The 11578-nt window shown below is 42.3% G+C and overlaps 2 pseudogenes; both read right to left on the minus strand.

Annotated features, from left to right (window-relative positions):
* Positions 1–2001: 2001 nt before the first annotated feature.
* Positions 2002–3214, minus strand: LOC135915355 (piggyBac transposable element-derived protein 4-like; annotated as a pseudogene).
* Positions 3215–6560: 3346 nt separating this feature from the next.
* On the minus strand, positions 6561–11121 carry LOC135915343 (uncharacterized; annotated as a pseudogene).
* Between the last annotated feature and the right edge of the window lie 457 nt (positions 11122–11578).

Raw genomic sequence — 11578 nt, forward strand, 5'->3', positions numbered from 1 at the left:
TTTATTTATTTTTATTTACTCTCATACCCACAGTGCCATTTAGGCATTACAGTGGGGGGGTTACATACATCAATGTAAGCAGCTTATGGCATCGAATAAACAGTATTATGCTATACAATACAATGAAAGAGAAAAAGAGAAAAAAAACGCAAAAATGACATGACAAAAATGGTACATCAGGATATCAATGTACAGCACGCAGGAAACGGCATCATAGAATTAAGTAATAAAGCACTATATAATGATAGCAAACTCTGCAATTACTGCATACTGAAAAATAAAGAAGAAAATTTCAAAGAGCATTTGCAAAATGTTCATTATTAAGTATACTAACTACGGCAGCAGGCAGTCGATTCCATTCTAAAATGGTCTTGGGGAAAAAGGTGCTTTTGAAAAGTTTAGTTCTACAAGTGTATTCCCTAACCTTGAGCTCGTGATCTGTTCGTCTGGATATATAATGTGGCTGAAGAATATACTTATTACGGTCTATTCCGATTTGGCCATAAAATATATTGTGAAAAAGTTTCAAGCATAATGCCTGCCTTCTCTTTTCTAAGGTGTCCCATTTTAATGTTTGTTTTGCGCTAGTAATACTAAGGTTTCTGTCATAGTTGCCGATTACGTACCGTGCTGCTATATTCTGAACTCTCTCAAGTTTATCTCGGTCGGTACACGTAGGAGGGTCCCATACGGTACATCCATATTCTAAAATGGGTCTAACATAGCTTTTGTACAGAAGATCGCGAGCCTGCTGGGGAAAGAGTTTTGTATTGCGCCGTAGAAATCCTAACACTTTGCATGCCTTTGCTGTAATGAAATCAACATGCCTGTGCCAACACATGGCCGGCGTGAGGAATACACCCAAGTACTTGTACTCGTGAACAATCTGCAATGGGGAACCGGAGAGATAATATACGGCTTCTGGCATACACTTTTTAGTAAAGCGTATGTGGACAGTTTTCTGTGTGTTTATTTGCATATGTGACTCTCTGCACCAGTTTTGTAGTTCAACTAAATCATTTTGCAAAATAACAGTATCGGCAGTGCTTGTAATTTCTCTATATATTATCAGATCATCAGCAAACAATCTTACGGAAGAAACAATAGTGTTGGGAAGGTCATTTATAAACAATAAGAAAAGCAATGGGCCCAATACCGAGCCCTGGGGGACGCCAGACGTTATGCGGGCCGCACTAGATTCTGCGCCATTTACCACTACATGCTGAAACCGCAAAGAAAGGTATTCCTGAATCCATGCAATTACTTGTTCATAGATATTAAACCAGCTGTTGGACAGGGGACCCCACCGAGTATAGCAGCAGCCAAAATAGAACACCACAGGATTGCCAACCAGTTGCCAGGGCACCTACTCCACCTCTTGGTCAAGGAACACCATTAAGCAGAGCAGCAAGTGCCATGTCATTAGGTTCTACGACCTGTCAAGATAGTGCGGCATTGCATAGTGTACCAGCTGAACATGAAAAGAGCTGCCAGGCAAATAATTTCTCTCTAAAGCGTATTATGCTGCTTGAAAGGCAATTACATGCAGAAAGAAAGAAGGTGCAAAAGTTAGAAGTACAGTTAAAAGCTGATGAACAAACAATACAGTGGCAGGCACATTACTACGAGCTTAAGGCTACAACACTGTGCCTTGATAACATGCAAGTTGCTGAGGATGTGTTATATTACATAGGACTGCCTTCTGTGCAAGTGTTTAATGATATACTATATTTAGTTTTGAACAATAACCCTCGGTTTGCAATAGACATAAAGAGCAGGTCACTTAGTGCTGCCGAGCAGATGTATGCAATACTGGTTCGCTTAACCCATTCGCTTCCGCGGCTTCGACGGGCGTTCCCGCAAGCTGTTCGTGCAGCTTTTGGTGCCACGGACTGCCTTGTATCGTGTCGTAAAGAAACCTCCATAGCACCGGCTATTGCGTCCCACATGAACATTTTTTTCTTTTATTTTGTATGGGAATGTTTTTTGGAAGCATTGCACTCAGAGCACCTTGCGAGTGTGGAAGGTCTTGAAGCAGACGGGTAGCGCTGTGTGTGTCCCTTTGTGTCTTCTCTTGTCCCGTCTTTGAATCGCGCTACCATACTCCCCTTGAAGGGCATGTGAAGTGCCACTTCACATTTCTCGCACTCCCACCAGCTCTCGCTCTTCTTCCTCTGAGCTTTACAGACATGACATTGTCTGGATGAATTTTGCTTGATTGTGTTCGGTGAGATTTGGCGAGGGAAGTGAACCCACTCACAGGCTTCTAGCCGCATTGGTGAAGCACCAACAGGCAATTTGCCTCGTTGCTGGTATCCCGGTAGCACAGCCTCTTCGATCAGCTGTTCTGCCAGGTCGACTTTCCAGTCCGTGTAGCTCACTCGCTTTCCTGTAATCTTGCCTAATAGGATGTAGCTGTTATAAACAGTGATATCCATGATGTAAAAAAATATCTTCTTGTATTATAGGAAAGGAAGCGAGCTGTTGATCTTATCGATGCACACCTCCCATTCCACGGTTGTAGTCCTGCACAACCTGTGGCTTCAAAACAGGCAGGCCACTCTGGCGATTTTTCTCGCCGGTGTCAGTCACACTGGCTGTGTTGTGACACGTAGAGAGCATATTGACAGGCTTCTTGTCCTGCCATGTCAAAGCCATGACGCCTTGCGAGAAGAAGGCCTCGCACTCGCCTCTTTTTAGCTTCATCTTTTTTGCTCCTTGGGCATGTTCTTACGGTGCACCCTAACAGTACCCACAGCGTTTGATCCTGCTTGGTTTATGTGAAGGAATAGGAGTGGTGAAGAATACCAATTGTCCTTGTAGATTGTGTGACCGTTGTGTGATCGCCGACAAGGTTGATGACGACGGCCTCGCTACACAACATTCCAATGGTAGCGGTAGTTTGCTCACATTTTCCTGTATAGACAGAGAAGTTCAGGCAGTAGCAACTAACAGATTCGCACAGCTTGTAGAACTTTACCCCAAAACGGGCTTGTTTTGAGGGGTTGAATTGCACGTATGCGAGGCGACCACGAGATTTCATCAAACTCTTGTCCACAGCGAGACCTTCTTCTGGAGAGTAGGCACTACCTATAGACTTGATGATATAGTCCAATACAGGTTGTAGCTTCCTCAGCTTGTCATCAGATGCTGCAAGGTTGCTGTCACAGAGATGTAGATATCGGGAGAGCGCCCAGAAACGTTGCCTTGGCATTACGGCCGCAAAATATGGTGTGCAGATCACACTTCTTTGTAACCAATATGCCTGGATGCTGCTCTTTCGTACCTGGATCATTAGCACACACAGCGCGAAATAAACTTTCATCTCTCCTGGTGTTGTTTCATGCCATGTGGGGTCCGGCTTAGAAGCCTGTTTCTGCCTTGCATAAGCGTTGCTGTGCCTTGCAATCATGTCCCAAAAATCGTCTCCAAGGAGAGCGTTGAACAGACCCAAAGCACTAGGACTCTCACCTACTTTGAGCTGGATCGCTCGCTTGACTCCAGGACTTCCGGTAAAAGACAGTTTCGAGACATTATCTGAACAGTCTTTTTCCTCCCTCTGCCAATCTTCATTTCTTGGCTTCTTGGAAGGCGGTGGGGAGGAGAGCGGAGTGCCTTCAGATACACACAGATCGCTTTCACAACCACTGCTGTTCTCACCGTCACTCTCATCGTCGCCACTTTCTTGGTTCGAGGTAGCCTCTGGATCGTCACCACAGTCACTTTCATCATCACTTTGGAACACCAGCTCGAGAATTTCCTCACACATGAGAGCTGTTTTTCTTCGCAATGCCATGCTCGATTCTCGAGACGCAGCGAACAACTTAACAGAAAAAAAGGAAACGCCAACTTTTTTTTTTTTCGAACCAAGCTCAAAAATAGTGGACAACTATGTCCATCTGGCGTTAAAAAGACTAAACAACCCAACAAAAGTGCAGAGAGAAGCGCCATCTGTCGGGGCTTTTTAAAAACGCATTCTTTACAGAGGCCGGCGAACCGCCGGCTTATCCCAGTTTGGCCTTGGCCGAAGTGGCCGGCAGATCGCCGGCTTCGGAAGTGAATGGGTTAAGGACAGGTATGGCCGCACGAGAGATTGCTTGCAATTTTTTAATTTCAGTGCCATCATTCAGCCATATATTTTCAGAATGGGTACATATATTGCAGAAGGTTCTCGCTGAAATGACTAGCTTCCCCACACTTCCTCAAGTACAACAGCACATGCCACCTCATTTTAGATGGTACCCAAACACACGTATAATACTTGACACAACAGAAATCCGTATACTAAATCCCTCAAACTTAACTGCCCAGAGACGAACTTTCTCCCATCATAAGTTTGCAAACACAATGAAATGTGTTGTAGGCGCAATACCTGACTGCCATGTTAGCTTTGTGTCGCCATTATATGGGGGAAGTACCAGTGACAGAGCTATTGTGCAACAGTCTGGAGTACTTGATCTATTCGACTTGAGAGATGGCATCATGGTTGACAAGGGATTCAAAGTGGATGACCTTTTGCCACATGATATTGTCCTTCATATGCCGCCATTTCGTATTCCTGGAGAAGCGCAGATGAATGCTGAGGATGCTGAAGCCACAAAGCATGTTGCAAGTGCGCGGGTGCACATTGAAAGGGTTGTAAAAAGAATCAAGGAGTTCCATATATTGGGCAGACCCTTACCTATAAATTGTTAGACATAGCAGACGCAATTTTCACAACATGTGCATTTCTCTCAAGCATTAGGCGACCGCTAATAAATAATTGGAAGTGGAGACAGACATGCCATACCACATGCTTTCGTGTCCTATTACATAAATAGGACACGAAAGCATGTGGTATACTTATTCAGAGCACTTCAAAGGTGTCGTCATGCACCAAAGTTTTATGATGCAAAGGAACAGTCTACCACAAAGCATACATCAATTTGTCATAAAATAAAGGCAACTTTTGCGCTTTGTTTCAACAATGCTTCTTTTGAAACAAAAGAGAAAAATGATTTCCCTCGTATTATTAAATATCCTTCTCACGCTACCAAAAGCACCACCCTTGGTGTGAGGATATGCTTGGTAAGTGAGAAAGTGTGCAAAAGGAAAATGCAGGTGGCTACACTGCCTTCTGAGTGCTATTGCTCACCTTATCAATGTAGGTGATTCGCCCTATATTGTCACTGTGTGCGTTAGTCTTCTGATAGTTATTTTCAAATTGTCCTCGTCACAATGATCAACTACATAAAACCCCAGAGCATACTTCTTGTAGGACACGTAGACTGCACCTGTAGTATAAAGAAATCCAAGGCGTCGGATACGGCGTGTCATCAGTTCTAGAATTATAGCAGTCTTATAAAAGTACACCAGGCCCTGAAGGATGTCTTGCCAAATTTCTTCGTCGAAATATATACGCTCCACTGATATGGAGCCTTGAAGGTCAGCATGGTCTGGGAAGATTACCAAGTCGCACCATGGCTTCTTCGTGACTCCCATCTGTCCTTGTACTTGGTAATAATAATACACTAATGGTCTTTTTTTCAGGGTGACCTCACCATTGATTACTGCCAAGTAGAAACCTTTATCAGAGCAGGCATCAACAACTCTGGCCAGCTTTCGAAGTGGAGCACTTCACTTCTAGAAGCCCATCCTCACCGCCACCTCTCACAAGGTGATCGAGCGATGCAGCAATGAAAGAATGTAATTCGTGAATGTGCAATCCTGTTTCCAGGACATGTATATCTTTGTGATATGTTTGGATCAATTCTACATATTTTTCAACCGCTTTTGATTCATTTTGTATACCATAGAGCCTGGGATCACCATTCTTCATTGTTTCCTTGCAAGGGTAAAGTATTTCGTTAACGAGCCCTTCTGGCTTCAGGCAGCGCAGTATCCTGTGGAACTTTGAAGCAGTTAGCTTTCCAGTTCTTTCTGTGAGCCATGCAGGGTTCTTATTTTGGCCTATGGTCTTTGCACAGATCTCCGCCCTCTGGGTAGCTAGTAAGTAGTATTCGTCTTTTTCCCCTAGTACTATGTGTGATACTTAAGCTCTTGTGCAAATAACGGTAAGGGCTTGGCGTGTTCAAGTTATCCTGCACTGCACAGAACTATACAGTACAAAGTTTTTACCTGTGATGCGTATTTATTGAAAATACGAGTGATATTCAAGGCCCTGTCCAGGACAGCAAAAATAAGGGTTTGTTGTTCTTTGATCTAGATGCGTGGTATACAGAACTGCACAGTAAAATCTGCCAATTTTAAGATTTGTGTACCAAGCCTGTAGATGTAATAGTTAAGCTTGTCTAAAGTTGTGAAGTAAGTGTTTGGAAAGCTCAGAACCGCGCAGTGCATTTAGTACCCAATTTTTATCCTTTTGGTATAAATTGTACACTCAGGATCGTGGAAAAAAAGGGCTAGTCATGTTGTGTACAGAGCTGCACAGCCTAGTGTTTGTGTCCAAATTTTCCTTGAAAGCTTTTTTTCTAAGCTGCACTATTTTTGTAATCACAGTACTATTTGCAATACGGTCACATGTATACAATAAATGTTTATTGCAAATAAAGACCTACTTTCTATCTGGTGGTATTGACGATGCTGTCGTGCCAGGGGACCCTGCCATCATCAGAAATGCAGTACGGGCAAAGCTTGTCCCTCACAGCATAGGCTTGCCTAAACAAAAATAAATAGGCAAGTAGCACAGTTAGACAACAGAAGTGTGTGCAGAAAATGTACTACGATATGTTTATAACACAGTACATCGTTTTCTGTCAAGCATTAAAATAAAACGTGATATTTGGGCTTAATCTGCCATTTAAATACTCGGAGATAACTGGGCCAAAACAAAGTACCTAATATGGCTTGTATACTAAATCTGCAATGTATATGTTTCCAGATTGCTTTGTGCAAGATGCTGTACTGCAAAGCCCAAATTTGTTTATAAATTGTTATTGTGAGTCCTTTATTTTAATGTGTCACAATATGGATGTCTTGGAGAACATAATACTTTTGGCTAAAAGATAGTCTTCCAGCAAAGTAGGTTCGAACTACAAGTAGATAACAGATAAAAACAGCTGTTGCTAGAAAATAATTGCACCTGCATCCAGGAATGCTTTTTAAGCGAATGGGCTATTCAGCTTGCATATTATTTTTCAGTACGAGATATGTTTGTGCACAAATCCATAAAGTAGACAACGCTCTGCAACACAGATGCACGAGATCGTTTGTTAAACTAGAAATACCTGGTTGAGTTAAAGCCTGTAGAGTGCTATGCAGACAAAGCATCTCTGCTGCCTTCTTCAGCTATCCAGCTGCCTTTGGTCACTTGCCAGTCCTCGCAATCAGCAGTTCCAGGTGGACAGTATGCAGCTCGAGATGCAGGCGATTCATGAAGAAATTGTGTAGCGCTACGCAAGCACAGTCACACACAATTCTGTTGACATTATCGTCTTTTGCTTTAAATGGCCGTTGAAGAATTTGCCATCTCTGTGCCATAATGCCAAGAGCATTCTCAACCACTCTTCGAGCTCGGCTAAATCAGTAGTTAAATATATTCTTCTCTGATGTTTCTCTTCAAATGGCTGACTTGCATCAGATGTGTTGGCAAAGAGCGGTTGAAGGGCTGTAACAATGTACAAGATAAACTTGATGTAAAGAAAAATTACAGAAAAGCAATGTGCCACTACAAGAACACACAGCACAAATGGCATAAAAAGACTGTTGTAGCTTACTTTTGCGAGAATAAGGTCTCATCATGAAGGTCTTCAGAGGGAAAGCCTCATCTCCAACAAAAAAATAGGCCATCTTGCCAATGTTGCCAATCATGGAGTCTTCAGGAATTGCAATTTGATTTGCCAAAATCAACTCCTGGAACTTGCTGCGTGCAAACGCACCACCATCGGACTCACTGCCGAAGTGCCCAATTTCGACATACCGAAACCTAAGGAAGGACACAAAACATTTTATATTAGAAGCAAATGCATGTAGAACTGTTGTTATTGGGTATATATCAATATGTTCATATGTATATATGGGTCAAACCTCCCATCAGTTTTATCTTGTAACATTCATCTTTTTGCATCTTTTTTTTTTTAAGGAATAACTAATGACGACGAGATTAACGTACTGTAATCTGACTTTTGTGTTATATCTAACTGATGCATGAAATGGTTCATGGATATAAACACTAAAGATTTAAGTCCGAAGTCGTGTATATCAAGAACCACTAATAGCCCACTTCCTCATTATCTTACCATTCACTTGAAATCTGTTGATTTTTAGTACACTTAGAAGTAACTTGGTAACTAGGAGTCCACATCATGGCTAATCTAACTTGATTGCTATATACCAAATACAATATTACCAGTGTTAACCACATGCTTGGCTATTTATGCTCTAACTTCCCTACTGCCCTTCCTTTCTTAAATTAATGGCTGAACAGCGCAAATCATCCGTACCTGTAACTTGCATCACTTATCGCAAGCAATGACTTGCTGAAACTACTTTTGTAGTTCCTGTTTAAGGTTCCTGATTTGGCGGGGCACTCAATGACCACACGTTTGCCATCAATGGCTCCAATACAATGAGGCAGGTTCCACTTTTCTTCAAACTCGTTTGCAACCTAATGAAAAAAGCAGAATGAAACACTACTGAGTGAAATCCACATTATAAGATAGTAAAATCTCAGCCATTTGTGCAAAGCCTCAAGCAATGCAATCTGAGGTAAATGTTGCTTTATAGTTTTGCTTTTACCTATGTAACACTGACAGTGCAGAACACACAGCCCACATTGAGTGTTGCAATTCATGGTCTGTGATTGAACTATTACATGTTCAAGAACCCCAGGTTGTCCAGGTTAACCTGGAGTCCATTACATCATACCTCATTATGAGAACATGGTTTTGGCACATAAAACCCCAGCATGCAACATATAGTGCTACACTTATTGCTTCTCAGATTCCGACTGCATGTACAGAATCTAAAATAAGTACTGAGTAACAGTATGTGAAGCTCTTCAAACTTACATAACTGAGCACATGCAGACCTCCGAGTTGCAATGCATTAATACTCAATACCTGTGTCTCTATAAGAAATTGTGTTTTCTAGATTTGCTTACTGGAGAGACAAGCTTTCAGTGCTGTTCCTAATTACTCAGTTATACAACTGCAGTAGTCTAATCTGCTTTAAAAACACAGTTTGAACTTGATTAAGTAAGAAGCAAAATTAGGAAAGTACAACATACCTGTGTGTTTAACAAGATGCAAAATTTAAATCTATGTGTACTTAGTTATTTCATTTGGAAAAATGCCACCTTCTGAGCTGAGGTATGAAGTGTGAATTCGGCTTCGTGATTTCTCCAAAACAGTAGCGTCTTCTCTACTACACTCACATTCCCAAACGCAGGGTAGAAACCTTTGTTGGGAACAGGTGAAACATTCTCGCTGAAGAGGTGCACAATGTGACATATGCACACTGAGAAGGGCAAAAAAGATGAGCACCTATCTTGTCTGCCAACTCGTTTTGTAACTCCTGGGCATGTGTGTTAATTTGCTCGACACTTCTAGCAACTAAATTTAAACTTGGGCAAAAATTAATATGCATTTTCATTGCGATTTTGACTTCAACCTTCATTTTCTAAGTAATCAAGTAGGAAGCGCTAGCCATGGCCAGCTTATAGTGACAGAGATTTTGCCATTTTTATCAGTTATTTTTGCAATACAAAAAATGCACGCTATCATTTGGCATTTAAAGCTGTTTGGTGGGCATGCGCGAATACTGGATCCTTAGTTCGAAGTGAATAGTGATTTAGGACGAATATTTTCGAATCTAACGTATGTTGCGTGAAGTCGCGGCAAACTCCCATGAATTAATAAACTTTCTTATTTACCAAGGATAATTTGGGAGTTACGAAGTGATACTGCTGCTTATTACTTCTGTGGAAGAGTGAGATCCAAATTTGGCCCAGTAGAACTTATTAAAGAAATGTTGAAGGTATAAAGAGGTTAATTATAGCAAGATTCAGCTGCATCTATGCATGCAAAAAGCTAATAAAAAGAACGCAAGAGTAAAACAGTGCACAAATTAAATATGGAGACTTGAAATGACTAGAGGAAGTGTAAACACGAGTGCAGCACAGTGGTTTTATTCTGGTTAGACGTCTCAGCTACAATTAACGTCTCTGCCTTTGTTGATGCGACCATTGACGACGCATGCCTCGCACGTAAACAAACTCATACCGGGCTCCGTTATAGTACACCTGCCCATTCTTTATGTGCTTCACTGCACGGCATTATGCTTCGCTGCATGACAAAACTGTACTGCGACAAAGGTTAATGATAGGCGCCAATCATGACACTTTGTGAAACCGAATACTAATGTTTCTTTAGAAGCGAATATCTATTAACACAATATTCGAATATTCGCAAAGTCCAATTGTTTGGATATTCTACTTACCTTGAGCCACTCAGCTGCCGATGACAGACATTTTACATAAATAGGGCCAATGACCTCCCAGATTACTTGACAGACCTCGGCAATTATCTTGCAGGCGGTCGACTGTCTAGCCAAGAAATTAAATGACGCGGTGCTTCTTGTCTCGCTAGCTGCCAAAAATCTATCGCAAGAAAAACACACACCTAGCTTTTAGTGAACCCATAACTCTTCCTTCGTATGCACGAAAACACAGCACAGGTGCATAAATTCGAAACCATCGTGCAATCAAAACACAGACATGACAGTGTGCTTACCTCACAGCCAAAGCTAGGCGGTGGTCTGGCAAAATGGCCTTGCGGAACTTGATATTCGCTTTTGTTACCCTAGGCCCCACCAGTTCCAAGAGTCTATCAAAACTTCGCGGCAGCATCCTTGAATAGCTAGCAAAAAAGAAAGCACAGTGTGAGCATTCAACAAGACGACACAATGAACTGTCAACAATACTTACTCGCGGTAGTACTCAACATCACGTGACCTGAGGTGCGGCAACAAAGCGTGGGCATGGCCCAACTTTTCTCGCTTCTGCAAAGCTGGACGAACCCACCATCGCCGCTTCCAAGGTGGCCGCGTTTTCCATCCTTCATTGTCCATTGACAGAAAGCAACTGGCCAGAAGTACCATAGTTACTTCCTTTTCCTTGTCCATTGCTGACTAGACTGAAGCTGCAGACGACACGCACAGTTGCGCAAAATTATAGCTTGTAGTAACTGATGGGCCAATGAGTAAACATGCCGCTTGAAATGGTATAATGAACAGCACCACCACGTGGACAAACGCACGCAAACTACTAGATGGATGTAGGCAAAAGTGGCAGTGGTTTCCTCTGCAGTGTCGAAACAAATGTGAACATCTTGTACATGCACGGAAAAGATTTTCCGGCTGCTTTGGCTTTTCCGCCAAAGATTTTCCGCCTGCTTGCCATTTCCCAAGTGTGAACATAGCCTTGGTCTTTTGCAGGGGTGCACGGAACGCGATTCGACACGTTGCTTTCCCTGAACGTCTACTCTCATTTTGTCTTCCATTCCTCTGACAGTTGGTCATGGATTAGTGATGCTATTTCATGCTGCATGTACGAGTTAGCATTGCCGTGTGGCTACGGTTC

The sequence above is a fragment of the Dermacentor albipictus genome, chromosome 1 (assembly GCF_038994185.2).
Source record: "Dermacentor albipictus isolate Rhodes 1998 colony chromosome 1, USDA_Dalb.pri_finalv2, whole genome shotgun sequence".
NCBI classification, from domain to species: Eukaryota; Metazoa; Arthropoda; class Arachnida; order Ixodida; family Ixodidae; genus Dermacentor; species Dermacentor albipictus.